General features: G+C 38.7%; 1 long non-coding RNA gene across 2 annotated transcripts in view; it reads left to right on the top strand.

The window, feature by feature from the left end:
* The window catches only part of LOC116570509, a 31,495-nt gene extending 24,803 nt beyond the window's left edge, over positions 1-6,692 (top strand). Inside the window, exon 3 of one of the 2 annotated variants that reach the window (XR_004277457.1) lies at positions 6,146-6,692. This is a non-coding gene — a long non-coding RNA (uncharacterized LOC116570509). The remainder of the gene's footprint in view (positions 1-6,145) is intronic. The other variant, XR_004277456.1, reaches the window with a different exon arrangement.
* Positions 6,693-13,326: the final 6,634 nt, after the last annotated feature.

Genomic DNA, 13,326 nt, shown 5'->3' with positions numbered 1-13,326 from the left:
TATCAGCTATAGGTATAATTCAGTATCCTAAAGATATGGGCGTTAACTCCCACTACTCCTAATTATTAGTGACTGTTTCATAGGCTTGAGAGAGTGAAGGAGAGTGGGAACACATAGTACTGAATGGCTAATGGCAGTTTTTTAAAAGGCTTAGATTTTCTCTCAGACTGCAAAGGAAAAAAACACAAAGTCTGAAAATGAAGCTCAGGTCTTAGAGTCGAAAGCCTGGTTCTAGCCTGTTATTGTACTCTGTTACCTTGGCTAGGACACTTATTTTCTTTGAGCCTCAGTTTTCTAATCTAAAAGTCACAGAACTGGGTGTAAGACTTTCTTCAGACTGATTTTTTATTCCTAAAGTCTCTTGATTTAAGGTTCAAAAAAATAGTGCTTATCAACCTCATAGGGACTACTCAGAGTTCACTTCTATGGCTATAGATGACTCCTGCTGTTCTTTAAGTCCTTGCTACCAAAGGCAACATCCTGGACACTATATCAGTTTACTATTGTCACAAAATATGTTGCATGAAAACCATGTCAAACTCTTACAGATTCTTACAGATCTGCAAGTTGATTGAAGGTTGACTGAAAGAAGCTGATCTTGGCTGGGTGGCTTTGTTGTTCTTGGCCGAACTCACTCAGATGTCTGGTGGTCAGTTGACTGATGTAAGCTGGGCTCAGAAGGGCAGTTAGGCCCTATTGGCCAAGTTTCTCATCCTCTCTCTGGAGCCAGCTGGCTAGCAGGGGCATGTAGCAACAGAGGTACAAGAGAGGAGGCCAGCCAGGCAAGGGTTTTTCAAGCCTTTGGTCACAGTACATTTGCTAACATCCCATTGGCCAAAGTAACACATATAGTCAAACCCCAAACAAAAGGCAGGGAAATATATTCACCCTCTTAGTAGAAGGATGGTTACAAAACCACGTAGTAAGGGCAGAAGGATTGGTCCATTGATACAAACTATTAGATTCCATCCTCCTTTTGGAAACAGGAAACTGCACTGTTGTTTTCCAAATACATTTGCACCAGTTGGTCTCAGGAAGATATTTCCGAGAATATTACCTGTTTCTTGGGGAATGGAGAGTCTGGGTCTATCTTCCTTGGGGATCATTTTTCCTGCAAATCATAGATCATTGCTACTCAAAGTGTGGTTCAAGGGCTGGCCGAATCAATAACTACTGAGAGCTTGTTGTAGTATATTTCTGGGCTCCATCTCAGAGCTATTGAATCAGAAACTTGGGGGTGAGGCCCAGGAATCTGCATTATAATAAACTCTTTAGGTAATTCTTGTGCTCCCTAAGTTGTGGAAATACTGGAATAGATAAAATCTTTGCTGTGGTATTCCTGGTAGCCTCATTCCTATGTCACCTTGGTTTCTCTTGCTTTACTGAATTGCCATCATTGTTACCTGACTCTGCTGTTGAATGTTTCAGAATGACAGCTGACCCCAAAGTGGTAGCCTTCTTTACTAGACCTGAAGCCAAAATGGGCTTCTTCCTATTTCTATTCCACCCTGAGTCTGGACTTCTACATGTGGAAAACTACAGAACAGATTACTACCTACCTAGTACACTAAGGCTTCATTTCAAGTGTAGAAAATCAAGAATAGGAGGGCACAGGCTTATGCAAATTTTGGCTTTTAATTCTGCTCAATAGATACATATTCACCAGTAAACATCACATTTGTGCTGCCTTACCAAGTACATCGATCATTCAACTTCACAGCTAGAGGTGAAGAGGATAAAAGCCACTTATTAATTCTTCTAAGTGAGAATCATATTTCTGTGGTTGCAAAATTATTGGAAAGGTAGAAAAGTGTTGTTCCCCTTTGTCAGGGGAGCTCCTGTCTGGGACGGTGTCAGTCTTCTTAGTAGTTTTATGACTCTTCTGAGATGAGAGGCTTCACATCTTGTTTCGATATAGCAATTAATGTAATTATATCTTATATCAAAAATAGAATACAAAACAATATGATATGTGATATAATGACACCTAAAGAGAGATACTGCTTCCTCTTTCATATCTCACTTTGAGATAGCAGAACTGGCTTTATAAAGTTTAGTATCAGCACTTAACATCTCTAAGATGAAAGTATCTAAAGTGTCATAACTCAGCACAATTGTATGTTAACTGTACACATTGTGTGTCATGGGAAAAAAATGAGAGGAAATAAAGGGAAAGTAAGTAATTGTTCACGTGATAGGGGAAGATATTATCCTGCTAATTCCTTCTTGAACTGTATGTGTGATGTCCTGTGTTTGTGATACAGCACAGAGAGTCATTGCTAACAATGAATAACGTTATTGGGATGACAGCAGTTGAGTGCAAAATAAATTTGAGTTTTGACAAACCTGGAAGACATACCTAACATGAAAAATATATAATACATCACCATGGCCAGTTGCACCTATGGCAATGAAGATACCAATACTGACTGAGAGGCTCATCTGTTCATTTGATTGTATCTCATGATTTAAATCTCTCTAAAGGTGGAAGGTGTGTGAAGGAGCTAGTTTGCTCTGATTGATGGTGTAAAGAGGGGATTTGGGCCTGCTTCTCATGTGTATGTAAGGAATAAGCTTCTCTGCATTATAATGGACTTTATTATGAGAGATCATAAATGGTTGAATTCTAAACAAGGAGAAGGAATGGAAGAGCCTTGAAAGCTTTGAAAGTTGCTGTGTTAACACACAGCCAGTTACAGATATCTTTGCCAGTGTTGCTGTCACTGTTTATTTGATAACCTGATCCTCTATGGAAGAATACTTGGAACCACACTTGATTCTTCCCTTTTCTCTCACACCCAAATCAATGCGGCCCAAGAACTTCCCTTTCTCAATGTTTCTAGAATACTTCCTTTTCTCTTCATTCTTGTTCCCATTGCCCTAGTCTAATCCTTGCTCACTTTATTCTATGCTGGAGCTACCTAATTGGTCTCCCACCTCCAGTATTGGATGTCCTTTGCAGTTACCATCAGTGATCTCTTTACTCTTTGAATCATGATCTCTTCCATCATGCACTATCTATCACTACAGCAGTGTTTTCTAAAAGGAGTATTCAGGATAACCTGATGGATTACAAAAAGAAATGTTAGGATACACACACATACTCAAACATGCACAATTCTAAAGAAATAAGAAATTAATATATATTACCATTTAATATTAATATAGGGAGTAACACCGATACCTGTATTCTGTCTGTGGGTCATATTTGGAATTGAGGTAACCAAAGGAGACAGAGGAAATTCCACAACACAGACTGATAGAAAGCAAAACCCTTGTGAATTTGCTTACTGACTTACACATATTGTCATCTGATTTTGACCATATTAACTCCAAGAAAAATGGAAAGGAATAATGACAAGGACAGAACTGGAACTTTGCCTTCTCTTTGTATAAGCTCTTTATTAGTCACATTGTGAGGCAAAAACAATCGTGACCTAATTAGATCTTACAAAGAATAAGCCAAAAATAAATAGAAATTATGAAGAAGATTATTCAAATTATTAACAAAGAACCTCTCCCATAGTATATTCTATGCCTTGAGATATTACCTAATGATAGTTGTAGATATGTTTAATAAATACAAGTCATGTTTGTATATGTAATTTTTGAAATGAACAACGAAAAACTAGTTCACTGAATAAACTGCAGGCTTCTCCGTGTGGTTTTGCCAAACCATCACACCCCTGCCTAGCCCTAGTCTAATATATCTTCTGTCTACTCCTGTATCTCACTTCACTTTGCAGATGCTCTGAATTATTTGTAGTTTCCCAGACACTCCATGCTGTCTTGTGTCTCCATATCTAGACTCTTTCCTTGGCCTGAATGCCCTTTACTCATTCTTCTTCTAGTTCAAATGTGATGTGTCCCTTCAGACTGACAGCTCAGGGGCTATTCTGGTAAGATGTTATTGCCTAATGTAGTGTTTGCCAAACCCGGCTGGGGAGATTTAAAAATGCCTGTTTCTCAGGTCCCATCCCTAGAAATTCTGATTATTTCCAGTGGTCCCCAAATGATTCCAATATACCTGACTCAGTTCTAGCATCCATCACACCGATTTATAGTGATCAGTTTATATGCTTGTCTGGCAGGTGTGAGAATTCAGAGGGCAAGAACAATGTTATTCTTTTCTGTATTCCCAGTGCTTAAGGCATTATATGGCTCTTAGTGGATAGCCTATGAATTATTATTGAGTGAGATTAGTGATTCTCAACCTTAACTGCACATCAGAATCACTCAGGGAGCTTTAAAAATATTCAAATCTGGTGTGGCTTAAGGATTGGGATTTTTTTTTTTTTTAAAGCTTGCCGTGATTTCAAAGTTGAGATCCAAACTGAACTCTATTGATCTTAACCAGTCAATCAAACAATCAGAATTTTCAGGAACAATTCAAAGCTGAAGTCTCAGCTCTGCACTAATTAACTGTGTGATTTTGGACATGTCACTTAACCTTTCTGAGTCTCTGTTTCCTACCCTCTAAGACTTTTTGTGTGTAAGTGGACTTTATTCCTTTAATTACCATAAATTTTAGAAATATCTGTATTTTGGGTAGAAATAGGTCTTTAAAATATATCACACATCCCTCATTTCTTAAACATAAAGATGAACATTATTTGACTTTCTCTTGATGTCTTAGGATTATTAATATATAATTACCTATTGCATTGTCTTCTTACATCGTATTAACTTTCCGTGCCATTCAATCATGACTTTATTTGCCCCAATGCTAAATGGTTACAGACTGCTATAATTTCTAATTCCCATGCGTGACTTTATTTTTTTCTTGCTACCAAGTTATTAATAAGTACTTCATGCTGCTTCATTGTGCATGCCCTCCCCTACCAGTGTTTCAGCTTTCATCTTGCTGACTGTATGGTGGCATAGGCTGGGATGAGAGACCTATGTCTAAAGTGATAGCAATTACAGAATGATGCAATCACTATACTACAGTGCAGGGCATAGGAGTTGAAGTAAGACTGAGGTTCAAACCTAATTGACAGCTGCATCCTTTAGTATTTTCTTATGCTAAATGGGGGTAATAATAGTATGCATATCAAGGGTTATGAGATACTACTTGCAACATGTTAGGGTAATACTTAGCAGCACCAAACACTAACACAGTTTAGCAACAACAATCAATAGTAATACCTAATGGTTATTAAATGATCATTACGCAGGAGCTGTGCCAGACACTTTATACAGATCAACTCATTTCGACCCCACAAAAGCCTTATTAGGTTTTATCTCCCATTATTCTCATGTTACTTGTTAGGAAACTAAGATGAGAGAGGTGAACTCACTTGCCCCAGGTTGCATACATTTGTTCACCAAGGTTATGCACCTGGCCAGACATCACATGTGGAAAGTGCTTTTTCCAACATTCCCTGGCTTCAGCCAGAGTTCAGCAGGGATGGTAAGCCCTCCTTGATCTTTTCTCTGCCTCAGGACTGGCTGTTCTCTTTCTACCTGGGCCTCTGCTAAGCACATAGAGAACAACATCTACAGTGATGTTCTGGTCGCCCTTTAAAAACTCAGAATTGTCATTTGACAATGAGTTACTCAAGGCAGGGTCTGTGTTTAGTCATTTCTCTAACCTCGTGGCTAGAAAATCCTCCAGTTAATGCCAAATGTTCTGAGTGTGATGAAACTTTAAGTTAAAATCAGTTTCCATATTTATTTCCTTCTATGTTCTAAAAAATTACTCTACATCTCTTCATTTCTGGCATTATAAGAAATTGAGGGAAGTTGGGATACCAGAAAGGAATAATCTGTCAGGAAACAATGTCATTCACATTTTTCACTGTGAGATTCTACTGCTCATATAAGATGTTTAACAATTCTGGGAGTAGGAGAAGCTCTCAAACAGGTGTTTTCCAGTCTTTGGCCTTGATCCTTTGACTGGGGAGGAGAGGTGAATGGGGAGGGAAAAGCAAGAACATAACTTAGGAAGCTACTGTTTGAGACCATACTGTATTTTAGAATTGCTATGCGCCACCACTTGAGCCCCAGGTGTGTGAAGTAAAATAGTCCGCAGCTGGAGACTTGAATGACAGCAAGATATGGCTAACTGTTTTAGGGGGTGTAAAGTCCTCTGGATAGATCAATCCCACATTGGAATGATACAACATTTTCCCCCTCCTTTCAGTTGGAAAGCTAGAGTGGCAGAAAGGAGGCTGATCCCACTTGCTCCCTGTTGTGAATAGGGGACAAAGCAGGAAACATAATATTATAAACAAAATATAAAGGTGAGTTTTGAGAAGTGATATGTTCAGTTATTTTGTTTTCCCTCCCTCTCTCTTACTTCCTCCTTCTGTCCCTCTCTCTTACTTTCTCCACCAAAATAATTAAATGCAAAAGCTACTTGAGTGCAATGACAGGTTACACATTTAAACCCACAGAAGTCAGGAACTGTAGAACTCACAGTCCTTAGGGGGATGTTGACTTTACCACTTTTATATCATTATAGTAAGCTAGTCACTTAATAGCCTAATTTGTAATCACAAATACCGTGGGAAATTTTGCTATGGCAACCTCTGGTTTCGGTTTTCCTGACCTCATTAGTGATTTTTGAATGTTGTAACTTTCAGAAATACATATTTTTAGCATTTAGCAGTCCACATCACTGGCAGATTAAATGACTTATTATCCACATTCTTCTCAGCTCTATACCCTTCCCAATATATGATAAACTTGCCAAAATCTAATGAAGGCACATCTATAAAGATGAGATTAAATAACACAAACTGTGCTGTTCTCATTTGTTTAACTGCTTTGTATGGTCTGATGGAGGTGTGTGTATATGTATGTGTGTGTATATATATATATACACAAACACACATATTTTTAAGATTTTGCTTATTTGAGAGATAGTGAGAGAGAGTGTGAGAGAGTAAGCACATGAGCCAGAGGAAGAGCAGAGAAGCAGACTCCCCACTGAGTGGGGAGCCCTGGAATCATGACCTGTGCCAAAGGTAGACACCAGGTGCTCTAATGAAGGTATGTTTTTACCTAAAGGATAGAGATAGAGAGCCTTGAATTATCCAGTGCCAAAAGATTTTGTTTAGGATAAGTTCCTAAAATTTAGTCAATTGAGTCAATTGAATACACGAAGAACCCCAATCAGTGTGTCCGTACTCTTTGTCCTGTGGCTTTGTAGCGCCTTCTCCCTCTGACAGTGGGCTTCTTCATGTGACTTACTTTGGTCAGTGATTTGCTTTAGCAAATGGGATGCAAGCAGAGGATTGGTAAGCACTTGAGATTTTCACATTTCTCTTGAGAACATGGCTGGGTTAGCCTTCTGGATTTTCAAAAGACCTAATCATCCCAACTAGGGCCTACCTAGATGAACCAGTCCCCAACCCACACACTGGCTGACAGTGTGCACACACACACCTGAGCCTGGCTGAGATTACCCAAACCTGGCCAGGTCAGCAGAACCACCCAGATCCTGTAGACTCAAAACAAATAATAAGGTAATATCGTTTCAAGCCAAATAGCTTTGGCATGTTTGGAGAACAACATTATTGTGGCAATAGATAACAATAAACTTTCTAACATTGGAAAATGAGTTGCGGGTTATACCTCACTAACTTCTGTAAAGTAGTTTCTTTGAGGTTATAACTCTCATGTGGTGCAATCAAAACTTCTGTCATTAATGGCTTACTGTTTCATAACCCCTGGTCATATGTTGTATCACCCATAAGCTATTTTTGGAGAGATTACCATTCAAAAACTTGGTGGGAGCTAATTCCCACAACCTGCTCCTCCAACCCCCAACTTCTCTTCCCTTCCTCTTTCCCATTTGAGACTTGACTTGAGCCAGGAAGCAGCAGTTCTGTGAGTGTTAAATGATCTCAGAATGAAGTTTTCAGTTCCCAGCTAAACATGGGTTAAAGGCAGTAGATTTCCTGCTGACACACACCAATAGGGAAGAAAGCCGTGTAAGAAGCAGCCTTCCACTTAAGTGTATCTTAAAAGCCTTCATCAACAACCCCCAATTACTGCCAAGGAGTGCCCTATCTCTTCAGAATGAGGACAAATTGTTTCTTCTTAGCCTTATTTAGAGGTCCCAAAGCACTTGATTTATACACCAAAAAATCCATTTCTGACTAGAGAGGGTTTTAATGATTTTATTATATGCCTCACAATCTGTTCCTGAATCTGTTCCCATATAGTTACATTTGCCAATTAATAGCTGAAGTTAAGGACCTTTGTATGGGGCATTAAAGATGATAATGAGGGAATAAGCTCCATTACAATGACCAACTTTGATTAAAATGTAAATTGAGAATGTCTGATCAAGTATACTGGATTCGTTGTCCCAGACTAAATTATTGTGTATGTTATCTGAGTCAGAGGGAAAACCCCAGCCTAGACAAAAGTAAACATCATCTTTAATAGGCAGTAGTATATACTTTGCAATTGGAAATCTATTGTGAATGAGTCTCTATTTAGATGGAAGGCATCTATTCTTTTATTAGACAGCTGAGTATAAATACTAGAACTGTAGCATTTTTAATAAAACAGTAAAAGTACTCCAGGAGATGAGTGTGAGAAGTGCTTGGGCCTTTGGCTAGTGAGAGGTTGCTAAATGTCAGTCATGCATAGGCCAAGGTGGAAAGAATGCCCCACAGACTTGTTTTGAAGCACATTTCTACAAAATATAGGAATCTTGTGTTGTCTGATTGAGCTTTATATATGTTTTTCTTACTATAAAGTTGCTACTTGATAGTAGTACTTCACACTGATTTGTTGTGCATCTCTTCTAGCCTTTCATCTGATTGTTAGGTAGCATGGTCTGGGAAGAGAGACCTAGGGGGTTGTGCCCATACAGAAATGATAGTTGGGGTGTAGAGTTAGCCAGACCTGGATCAAATTGACTATTCACCATTCATTAACTGCCTGGCCTCAGATAGTCCTGAGTTTCAAGAATCTCATTTGCAAAATGGTAAAATGGGAAGATAGTAGCTATTATGGCTTGTTACAAGTATTAAACAAAATAATATATGTGTCTCTGGGGTGGAATCTGGAACAGTGTAGGCACTTGATAAAATATTTAAGGCCCCTCTTGCCCCTGTTTTCCCCTGTGCTCTAATAGTTAAAGAAGTTCATAGTATACAATGACAAGGAAGACTGGGATGTGGGATAGTTTTTTGTACTTGGAATCCTTAGGGCAGCTCTGTATGAACCCAGTGGATGGCTAATGAAGCCTGATTTTGGGGGCATTTGCCTCTTATGGCTGACTGACTTGGTAACTGAATTATTCAAAGATTTTCATAATATGTTTGAATTTCTTGTATCTGTTCCGTGGCTAATGATTCCTAGCCAGGCCTGGGGCCTCAGTTGAGAGAGAAAAACAGTGCTGTTGAAAAGAGGAGTATTTTTATTTTTAATTTAAGAAAATGATTATTACATGCTGATGGATACCTGCAATTATTAATTTGGGAATTTATTGAAATTGGGTGATTTGATAGTGAACAGTGAATCTAGATGGACAGTCTGGGAGAGAAGTTGCTTTATTGATTTATTTTTGCAGGAATTACAGGAGCTGATGATCACAAAAGTGGTGGAAGTGCAATACCTGAACATTATAGTCTTCAGAGAAGAGTTATGGTGGTCATTTTTAAGGCAGAAAGCAAAGTCTGCACCTTTCCTAGTTGTCTAACCTCTCACTAATGCCATTACTTTATGTTACCATTAAGGTTAAAAATGCCATCGATAAAGATGTTGTATCAATTTAGGTTGTCTCTGTTATAAGCTCTAATCCTTGTGTTCAGCTCTGGACTATCCATCTGTTACCAAGAGGTACTCCTTAAATTCCTCTAAAGTGTTATGTGCCTGTTTTAAAATACAAATATGTATAAGATATTCCTGGGGTTATCTCCAGAGAGACACCTGTGCAACTGAAAAACCACCCTGTTTGAAGGAACTGCTGGATCCACATTAAAAATACAGTGAAGAGAAATTGTTCCTAACTTTGTATGAGTAACACTTTCCTATTTTAGTAAGAAGGAATAGTGAATTGGATGCTATCAAGAAGGAAGCTGTTCACTTCTCTACCCTAATTATTTTCTTTTCCCTGTCAGAAGTGCTTGTGGGATGCTAAACAAATCCCAAAATTAAAAAACAAAACAAGACGCCTTTTAAAAACTTTTGGCGTGGGGTGCCTGGGTAGCTCAGTGGGTTAAAGCCTCTGCTTTTGGCTCAGGTCATGATCCCAGGGTCTTGGGATCGAGCCCTGCATTGGGCTCTCTGCTCAGCAGGGAGCCTACTTCCCTTCCTCTCTCTTGCCTGCCTCTCTGTCTAATTGTGATCTCTGTCTGTCAAATAAATAAATAAAATCTTAAAAAAAAAAAAGCAAAAAACAAATCTTAAAGCAGAAAAAACTGATGGTTTTTCCATTGTTGGGCTATTTGACCGCATAGGAAAAAGTCTGTCTATAGATGCCTTCCTACTTATAGGAAAGTAGTGGGAAAGGGAGGTGCCTAGATAGAGGGGTATATATGGTAAACCATTAATAGCATTCAGGAATAGCTCTACCCTGACAGTCCAGGTGCCTTGTTAGCAAAACTTTTATACCTTTGAACCATTCCTCTCCAAAATGTTGATTCCTCCCTCCCTCTCCCTCCACTCTATACCAATCCTCTGAAGATAGTTGGTTTCTCGGAATTTTTTGAAAAATTTGTGTATTCATTCTGTCTGCTCCCAGTGATACTATCTGTCCAGAGATGCACTGTTTTCCAGATTGTTTTTCTTTCCCAAGAAACATTGTGTTTTGGGAACCAGTTCATCTCAAAGGAATATCAAAGGAGAAATGTGTGTCAGCTTAGTGGCTCCCACTCTGTGAGATATGGATTTTGATGGTAAGGAGCAGTGGATAAAATCCAAAGGTTTGCAAACCTCCTAAGTACTGAGTGAGTAATATGCTTCTACAGGAATGTTTTGTTCTTTGTTTTTGAATGTATGTATGTGGTTATTCTGAAGAATATACAAATTTGCTTAAGACATTTGCTGAATTCTTAATTGCTTTTTATCAGTTTATGTTTTCCCAGTGGTTGCTAAAAGTATACCTATGACATGTAATTTTTTTTTTAATTTATTTACTTGACAGAAAGAGATCACAAGTAGGCAGAGAGGCAGGCAGAGAGAGAGGAGGAAGCAGGCTCCCCGCTGAGCAGAGAGCCTGATGTGGGGCTCGATCCCAGGACCCTGGGATCATGACCTGAGCCGAAGGCAGAGGCACTAACCCACTGAGCCACTCAGGGGCCCTGAGATGTAATTTTTTTTAAGTAAAAATGGAGCCCTCTTGTTTGAAATGTTGGGGAGCCCCTACTTCAGAGTGAAAAAAGTAGAGATAATTGGTGGAGCCTACACAATGAGCAAATGTCCCAGCTGCCACAGAGAGGGGAATATCTGCCCATCTTTCTCTCCAATTGTGGGAGGCAAGGTATTGCTTTCCATAGGACCCACATGGTGTGGTTGCTACCCAGGTAGGAAAGACAACAAATATTTATCATGCCCTTTCATCTAATAATGCTTTATTGAAAATTGAAAAAATAAAGACATTGATAAGATGGGGTGGGAGAGTAGCTGTTTTAGCTTTTAAATTCAGTATCTAGGGAATTTGTAGGCTACAAAATTATTAGCTGAGATCTGGGGCTACTGTCCTGCCATAAACCAAGACAAAATGCTTGAGTAGAGGGAGGAAACAACAAGGACAGCAAGGGTGAGAAGTATGATAAAGTGGGGGAGGAGGGAATACTAGGTAGGTTGGGGGAACAGGCAGGGAGTATTCTAAAGGGTGTCAATTTGAGTATTTAGAGGGTACCATAGATTTTAGGGGATATAGCATAGAATCAGGGTATGCCTCTCCTTCAGTTTGATAAGTGCTTATCTGAGCCAAGCTCAGGGAAATGTGGGAGGATTGGCTGGAGCTAAAAAAAAGAAAGAAGGAACATGGGTCAAATTCTTTTAATGGGTTAAAAAATGATCTCAACACTGAGTAGAAATCCCTTGTGTTATGTTGAATAATGAAATCTGAGTCCTGGTCTAAGCCTGTCTCATATTGGATACATTACCATAGATAATGCTTATCTCTTAATTCATAAACTAGGGAGTTTAGATCAGATCAAAGAATCCTAACATGGATTCTCCAAATTGAGGGTCTCCAATTTCCAAGACACCCTCAAAGAATTGGTGGTTGTGGTGGTGGGGTATTTAGGCAGATAAATTCTCATTATCCATGATATGGACTCATAGGTTAACTAAAAGATTAATTCCTATAGGCAAACATTAAATTTCAGTCTGATGAGGAATGGTAACATGGAAGTACAGAGTGCCGTGTAAACACACTATGGAAGATTCAACCTATTTCAGAGGTCTCCTGGAGGAAGTGATATTCAAATGAAAGGTAAAAACCAAAACTGAGCATGCCTAGTTATGTTTAGGAAAAATTCATTGGTGGAGAATGACAAAGATCAACAGATACAGAGAATGGATATTGCTCTATAAATGTCCTTCTAATTCTGTGGAAGCAACTTTGTTCAAAGAGGTTTGTTGCTGGTGAAAAATGTTGCACAAACCCATGCAGGAACTTGGATATTTCAGGTGACCTGGTAATATTCTCCAGTGCCTGCCTCTTTTAATGAACCACAGTCCCTATATATGAATATAGCACTTCAACCCTGAGGTGCTCCTAGAACTTCATGTAGAAATATACCTTCATTTGGACTTTGAAGTCATTACAAAATAATTGTTGAGATGCTTTAAATAGATCTCATTAAAGCTGGTATATGGCTCTGTCCCTTCCTGTCATGCCTGTGGTAGTGAAGGATGGTTTTAGATGTATAATTAAAGTTATTCCAGAAAGCATGATGAATCAATCACCAATTTTATTAGAATTTCAACTTGGGCATAGATCTTTCTTTGCCTTCTTCCTGCTGCCACTCCAGTGAAATTTATTTTTTCTTGAATATTTTACTGTTGAAACTTGTTGAAGATTCTACGTTTTCTTCATTTGAGGTACTATTATAGTAAGGTTGCCATGGCAAAATGCTCCTCCCTTTCTTTAGAGTAGTTATCGTTTAGCTTTTGCCAATGGCTTGGGACAGAAGATTCAATAATTATTAATCCTTGTCTCCCAAGTTGACATCGTCCCTATGAATATAGCTATTCCTGAATAAAATCCTGCATGACAAGTGAAAGAAGATACTCCCTGTGTCTCCTACCAAAATAAAAAGTCCAAAGTATCAAAGTAAAATATTTCATGTTTCCAGGAAATGCTGACTACTTTTGTTTTTTTGTCCTTAGATTTTTATAATACTGAAC

This window comes from Mustela erminea, chromosome 12 (assembly GCF_009829155.1).
Source record: "Mustela erminea isolate mMusErm1 chromosome 12, mMusErm1.Pri, whole genome shotgun sequence".
Classification (NCBI taxonomy): Eukaryota; Metazoa; Chordata; class Mammalia; order Carnivora; family Mustelidae; genus Mustela; species Mustela erminea.
Note: the sequence above shows the minus strand (reverse complement) of the source record. Positions and strands in the feature narration are given on the sequence as shown.